Here is a 6,550-nt window from a genome sequence, read left to right as displayed (position 1 = left end):
TGTCCTGTCCCCCAGTCACTTCCTCAAGTTCTACTTTCTCGGGTCTTCTTCCTATTTTCCTTTCTTCTACTTTTCCTTTTTCGCGAGTCCCCTTTTCTCCTCATTTCTATTCTCTTCGTCTCTTACTCCATGTCTTCCTTTATCTGGATTGAAACATCCATCCTTTATTTCCTCGCTTTGTCTCGGACACACGTTCTGTGTCTCTTTGTGTCCGTGTCCCTGTTTCTTGGTGGCTTTTCGTCTGTGCCTCTGGCCACGGCTCCCCTGGGTTGGCTCAGAGGGTCGGTGCTGGATTTAGCACAGTGTTTGGAGAGGGCTGGGAAGAGGGAACCTGGGATGTGGGCAGTTTGTTTAGACCTTCCTCTCCCTGCACACACACACACACACACACACACACACACGAGTGTGCAGACCGGAGCCGGCAAGGGGAAGACTGGGGGAGCCCAGAGAGACCAGCGTTTCGTAGGAACGGGGGCTCTTCGAGGCCCCCAGGGGTTCAGCATTATTTTCTGCCCAGTTTAGTTCAGTCCTTTAAAGGAATTCCTGACCCCAGGACCGGAAGGAGGCCTTGGGACCCTGATGGGAAATAGGTTGGGTCTCCTGGCCCCCTCCCCTATTGTCCTTGGGATGGGCTTAGGGGAAAGAGGAGGAGGCTGACTCAAGACAAAGCCTTCCAAGTAGCTGGGGGCAGACCCGGTTCTTGCAAAGATGGGGAGGGAAGTGCGGGAAAGCTCAGCCTAGAATCTTGGAAACCCAGCTTTTGCACTTGGCTCTGCCACTAGCTGACAACCCTGGGCAGGTCCTTTCTGGTCCTTGGGCATCAGTTTACCCCCCTGCAAAATGAGATGTTTGTTTAGATCAGTGGTCGTCAGCCTTTTATTCTGCCCACAGATCCCAAGATCCAAATTATTCCAAATGCATTGCTTGTATTAATTAATCTGCTTTCTCATTTTGTATTTATAAAGACAAGCATTCAGAGGTTCTGATTAGCATGATTCATTGCCATGCAGAGCTGTTCTAATTCCAGCCGAAGACACCCTAGGGAGACCCCCAAAGCCCTTGGTGATTTAGTCATCTGTGCAGCAAAATCCCATGGAAGACTATCTGCTTTGGAGTCAGACAACTTGGGTTTGAATACTGAATCTGCCAGTGTCCAGCTGTGTGACCTTGGGAAGGTCACACCCTCCCTCTGCTTCCTTATCTGTAAAAAGGAGATATTCATAATATCTACCCCACAGGATCATGGTGAACATTACATCAGATAACAGAAAAATTAAGAAATAGGTGCTCAATAAATAGCAACTGTGAGGATATTGATTCTCTCCACCAATGCTTTCCAATAAATGGGAGCTGGTATATAATTAAACATTTTCTTGGGGTGCCTGGGTGGCTCAGTCGATTGGGTGTCCAACTTTGGCTTAGGTCATGATCTCCCCATTCCCAAGTTCAAGCCCCGTGTCAGGCTCTGTGCTGATGGCTCAGAGCCTAGAACCTGTTTCACATTCTGTGTCTCTCTCTGCACGCCCCCCCAACACTCTGTCTTACTTTCTCAAAAATAAACATTAAAAAATTTTTCTAGCAGCCACATTTTAAAGAAGTAAGAACAGGTGAAATTAATTTCAATAATGTATTTTACCTAACCCTGAATACCCAAACTATTATCATTTGAACATATAATGAATACCAAAAAAAATCATTTTGTATTATTTTTCACACTGGTGAAAACCCACACCCATCAAAATTCATACACATGTGACTTCATGCACATCAAAATCTGGTGTGCATTTTATAATTCAGCACATCTCAGTTTAGAGTGGCTGCATTTCAAGTGCTCAATAGCCACATATGGCTCATGGTTACCGACTGGACAGTACTGATCTAATTAGTTAGAAAGTCAAGATAGACCTCAGAGAGGAAAAGAATACTAGAGCTGAGTATCGAAGGCCAGGTGGGGTTTTCATACATGAAGAGCAGATAGAAGGAAGACAGAGGAAGTGAGCAGAGAATGGTGTGAGCAGAAGTGCTGACCAGCTTGTTTGGACAGAAGCTAGAAGGTGAGTGGATGCTGGCCAAGATTGGATAAGTAGATAGAGGCAGTGTGTATGCAGAGCCGTGAGTGCCAGACTTAGAGCATCAAGAATGTGGGCGTTAATACTTTAGAATGGCTGTCTCTTTAAGGTCTACCTTCTTTTCAGGGAAGAAGGCAGCAGCAATGAAACTAGTTGATTATATTAAGGCTTGATTAGCACCAGCTACCATTTATCGAACATTCACTATGACCCTGCACTATGCTAAGTGTGTTATATTATCTCATTTAATTCTCTCAACAAACCCTCAGACATTGCTGATAGGAATGGAAAATTTTGGAAAACTGTGGCAGTTTCTTAAAAAATTAAACATAAATTGACCACATGACCCAGCAATTCTTTTTTTCTAGTTTATGTGTTTATTTTGAGAGGGACAGGGATAGCTGGGGGGGGGGGGGGAGGGGGGGGGGGGAGGGGGCGAAGCAGAGAGAAGGGAAGAGAGAGAATCCCAAGCAGGCTTCATGCTACCAGCCCAGACCCTGACATGGGGCTTGACTCACGAAACCATGAGATCATGACCTGAGCCGAAACCAAAGTCAGATGCTTAAATGACTGAGCCCCAGGTGCCCCAACCCAGCAATTCTTGTAGGCAAGAAATGAAAAAATTTGTCTACCCAAAGACTTGTATAGGGATACTCATAGTCACGTTGTTCACTGTAGCCAAGAAGTGGAAACAACCCAAATGTCCATCAACTGATGAATGGATAGATGTACCTCCATACAATGGAATATTATTCAGCAATAAATAAAGGGATAGAGCACTGATACATGCAACACATAGGTAGAATTAAAAAACTTTATGCTAAGTGAAAGGAGCAAGTCACAAGGGAGCACATAGTGTATGATTTTATTTATGTGCAATTTCCAGAAAAGATAAATTTAGAGATAGAAAGTAGACTAGTGGCTGCACAAGGCTGTGAGGAGGAAGAGGAGTGATTTAAAAAAAAATTTTTTTTTAATGTTTATTTATTTTTGAGAGAGGGAGAGAGACACAGCATGAGCAGGGGAGGGGCAGAGAGAGAGGGAGAGACAGAATCTGAAGCAGGCTTAAGGCTCTGAGCTGTCAGCCCAGAGCCATATGTGGGGCTCGAACTCACGAACCCATGAGATCATGACCTGAGCCGAGTGTTATGGTATGTACATACACCTCAATAAAGCTCCTTTAAAAAAGGAAAGTATCCCAACAATGTTTATGATAGATACTACTGTTACCTCATTTTACAGTTGTGGAAATCCCAGGAAGGTGAAGCAGAGGCCTCAGCTAAGAAGTGAAGGAGCCAGGTTTGAAATGTGCAAAGCTTAGCTGCTGACCTCCGGACTCTCACACTTGAGAAAGGTTGCTTGGGCTGTGCCCTCCATCTTTTCAGAGACATTTAACTCACCAGTTTGGTGCCAGACATATATTCAAACTGCAACAACTACTTCTTAGATGGCAAGGGTCAGGGGGAGGCTGCAGATTTGGGACACTTGAGAGAGCCTCTTCCATGAGAAAACTCTAGCAGCAGCTGGGCCAGGGTCATGTGCGGTAGCCCCCATGCTCTGACACCCCGTCCCCAACCCTGTCTCTCCCCCTACCCCCCAGGGGAGAAAGGAACTTGGCTCCAAAGCTGAGGCCAGAATGTGAGCCAGAGACCTGACCTGACCTCCACCTTGGAATCTACTGGATCTGGGGCCATGGTTGGGGAGGGGCTGTCCCCAAACCAAACTAACAAACCCTGTTATTTTATAATCACACCATAGAATGGACTTGAATGGAAAGTCATGGGATCTGGAATCTTCAAAACCTGGTTCAAGCCTCTGTTTTCTCAATCTCTACATGCAGTGTCCTTGAGCAACTTGCTTACCTATTCCAAACATCAGTTCTCTTACCTATGAAATAGAGACAATGATACTCCCTTGGATGGCTAAAGGATTTGGGGAACCAGGGGTTAAATTCACTTCATTTTAGACTGCTTACATTGTTATTGCTATGGTTTTAATAATTCTCCACTCAAAAGGCCCAAGGTTAAAAGAGAACAGTAAAAGCAGTTAATAATTTGAGTCAGCATTTATGGATGCTGAGTTTGTTCTGTTTCAGGTGCTCCACATGCATTAACTCACTAATCTTCATCACAACCCTTGAAGTTGGTATTATTATTACCACCACTTTACAGATGCAGAAACTGAGGCTCAGATAAGTTAGGCATGTTGCTCAAGGTCACCCAGTGTGGAAAAGGCAAGCCAACTCACTTCAAAGCCTTAGCTTCTTGCCATTTTATTTTTTTAAGTGAGCTCTAGGCCCATCATGGGGCATGAACTCACAACCCCACGATCATGAGTTGCATGCTTTACTGACTAAGCCACCCAAGTGCCCTGCTTTTTGCCATTTAGAATGGAATAGAAGAGACCTCAAGAAGACCCCAGTCTGGGGGCGCCTGGGTGGCTTAGTCAGTTAAGCATCTGACATTCGCTTAGGTCATGATCTCGCGGTTCGTGGGTTCAAGCCCCGCGTTGGGCTCTGTGCTGACTGCCAGCTCAGAGCCTGGAGCCTATTTCAGAGTCTGTATCTCCCTCTCTCTCTGACCCTCCCCTGCTCACTCTCTCTCTCTCTCTCTCTCTCCTAGAAATAAAAATATTTTTTTAAAAAAGTATTAAAAAAAAAGAAGACCTGGGGGCACTTGGCTGGCTCACTTGGTGGAGCATGCGACTCTTGATCTTGGGGTTGTGAGTTCAAGCCCCACATTGGGTGTAGAAATTACTTAAAAAGGGGTGCCTGGGTGGCTCAGTTGGTTAAGCGTCTCACTTCAGTTCAGGTCATGATCTCACTGTTCGTGTGTTCAAGCCCCGCGTCGGGCTCTGTGCTGACAGCTTGGAGTCTGGAGCCTGTTTCAGATTCTGTGTCTCCCTCTCTCTGACCCTCCCCTGCTCATGCTGTCTCTCTCTCTCAGAAATAAATAAAAAACATTAAAAAACGTTAAAAAAACATTTCACCATTTCTAAATCTTTCTGCCATGAGGTCACATATACCATCTTCATGGAAGTTCAGTAGCGTCACCATGACAACTGCATTTATGTATTTACCTTTTACATAAACTATCATATGGTGAAACATTTAAAATTTATAAAAGGATTTCAATTCAACATTTTAAATAGGAACACTCCTGCCTCAAAACTCCAAAAGCATGAAAAGGCATAAGGTGCAAAGCCTCCTTCTCACCCCCATTCTTGCCATCAACCCCCAGCCTGCCAGTCTCCTCACAGCCAGCCGGTATTGCTAGTTTTTTCAAGAGGAAGGGAAGAACTGATACCTTTTGAAATTAGAAAGCGTGTGCTTAATTTGTTCCAAAGTCATGAGGCATAAAGCCTACCTTACTCTGGTTGATTTCTTCAGGTCAGTCTCTGCCCGATTTCCTGTACCCTGTGATGCACCGCTGCCTCCTGCAGGTGATGGTTGGTCCCTTAGGGAAATGGTGGGTCCCTTCTCCCTCCAGACTTTCCCCTGAGGAATCCCCACCAGCGCCCACAATGCTTCTGACCACATTCCCTCCCACTTCCAGGGGCAGCTTGTTGATCTTTCTCCAGAGCCCGCAGAGCCTGTGAACGCCAGAGAACATCTCACCTCACCACAGCTGATCGGGTGAAGGTGGATCCAGAGGTCACACCTGGGTGGCCTCAGGCCAAATCTAGCTCATTAAAGAGAAAAACTTTTTTTTTTTGGCCTTGCCAAATGATTTCAAAATTGGGAAATTTCACCCAAGACTCTAATTTTCCAGCTTCGTTGGAAATATTGGTAGATGTAGCCATCCTGAAGCTGTATTCATGCGTGACGAGATCAGCGGGGGCTGAGCAGCAGCTGCCCGCGTTAGGAGTATCTGCTGTGTGGCCTGTCGTGGTCCCTACCACTGCCTGCTGGGTAACGTGGCTGGCAGATTAGTGGCCTCTCCAAAGAAGTCTGTGTCCAGTGATCGGGTCATCTGTTATGTTATATGACACGTGGGAGTAGAGGTTGCAGAAGGTTGCTAATACGCTGATCTTTTTTAAAATGTTTATTTTGAGAGAGAGAGAGAGAGAGAGAGCATGCATGGGGGAGGGGCAGAGAGAGAGAGAGAGAGATGCAGAATCTGAAGCAGGCTCCAGGCTCCAAGCTATCAGCACAGAGCCTGATGTGGGGCCTGAACCCACAAACTGTGAGATCATGACCTGAGCTGAAGACAGATGCTTAACTGACTGATCCATCCAGGTGCCCTCTCTAATCGGCTGATCTTAAAATAGGAAGGGTATCCTGGCTTATTTTGTTGGGTCCAATGTAATCACAAGGGTCCTTTAAAGTGGAAAAGAGAGGCAGAGAAAGAGATGATGATGGAAGCAGGATCAGAGAAGTATCCTGTTGCTGGCTGAAAATGGGGGAAGGGACCATGATCCACGGAATGTCAGCAGCTTCTAGAAAGTGAAAAAGGCAGGGGAGCCTGGGTGGCTCAGTTGGT

The sequence above is a fragment of the Crocuta crocuta genome, unplaced genomic scaffold (genome assembly GCF_008692635.1).
Source record: "Crocuta crocuta isolate KB4526 unplaced genomic scaffold, BGI_CrCroc_1.0 scaffold127, whole genome shotgun sequence".
NCBI classification, from domain to species: domain Eukaryota; kingdom Metazoa; phylum Chordata; class Mammalia; order Carnivora; family Hyaenidae; genus Crocuta; species Crocuta crocuta.
The sequence above is the reverse complement of the archived record's forward strand: the minus strand, read 5'-3'. Positions refer to the sequence as shown.